We start from the raw sequence: 1,190 nt of genomic DNA, 5'->3' as shown, positions 1-1,190 counted from the left end.
CACTTAGGCTGTCTCCATCTTTTTGCTATTATAAATAGTGCTTCTATGAACAATGGTGTGCATAGATCTACTCGTGTTATGGCTCGTATTTCTTGTGAGTAAATACCAAGTAGAGGAATTGCTGGATAATAAGGTATTTCTATTTCCAAACTTCTGAGGAAGTGCCATATTGTTTTCCAGAGTGGTTGGATCAATTTGCAATCCCACCAACAATGTAGGAGGGTCCCAGTCTCTCCGCATCCTCACCAGCATTTATTGTCCTCTACTTTTTTGTTATTGCTGGTGTGAGATTATATCTCACTGTTGGTTTGATTTGCATCTCTCTAATGGCTAGTTCAAGTTTTCTACTTTTCTCTGTGTAAGTTTAGGAAAGTTGTATTTTTCTAAAAATGTATCCATCAATTCTAAGTTTTCAAATTTGTTGGAGTACAACTCTTCATAGTATTCTGTTATTATCCTTTTGATTTCATTTGGTTCCTTTGTGATATCGCCCATCTAGTTTCTAATGTGAGTTATTTGTGTCTTCTCCATCTTTTCTTTTGCTAGGTTTGCCAGTGGTCTGTCAATTTTGTTAATCCTTTCAAAGAACCAGCTTCTTGTCCTGTTGATTGTTTCTATAGTTTTCTGTTTTCTATCTCATTTATTTCTCCTCTTATCTTTATTATTTCTTTTCTTTTGGTGACTGTTGGTTCCCTCTGTTGTTCTGTTTCTAATTGTTGGAAATGTTGTGTTAATGGGTTGATTTAGGTTCTTTCTTCTTTTTGGATATGCACATTTATCACAACAAATTGTCCTCTCAGCACTGCTTTTGCCGTGTGCCAAAGATTTTGGTATGTCGTGTTTTCATTCTCATTTGTTTCTAGGAACTTTGTGAATCCATGTTTAATTTCTTCTTTTACCCAGTCGCTTTTCAGTAGGTTGTTATTTAGTTTCCATGTATTCTACTTTATTTTCTTGGTCTTCTTATTGTTGATTTCTAGTTTTATAGCATTATGGTCTGAAAAGATGCTTTCTAGTATTTTGTTGTTTGTAAATTTATGGAGGCCTGCTTTGTGACCTAACACATGGTCAATTCTGGAGAATGTTCCATGTGCACTGTGCTGTTGTTGGGTTGAATGCTCTGCACACATCTCTGAGGTTAAGTTGTTTGATCATGCTGTTTAGTTCCACTATAACTTTGTGCAGTTTCT

Source organism: Chrysochloris asiatica, unplaced genomic scaffold (genome assembly GCF_000296735.1).
Source record: "Chrysochloris asiatica unplaced genomic scaffold, ChrAsi1.0 scaffold00066, whole genome shotgun sequence".
NCBI lineage: Eukaryota > Metazoa > Chordata > Mammalia > Afrosoricida > Chrysochloridae > Chrysochloris > Chrysochloris asiatica.
Note: the sequence above shows the minus strand (reverse complement) of the source record.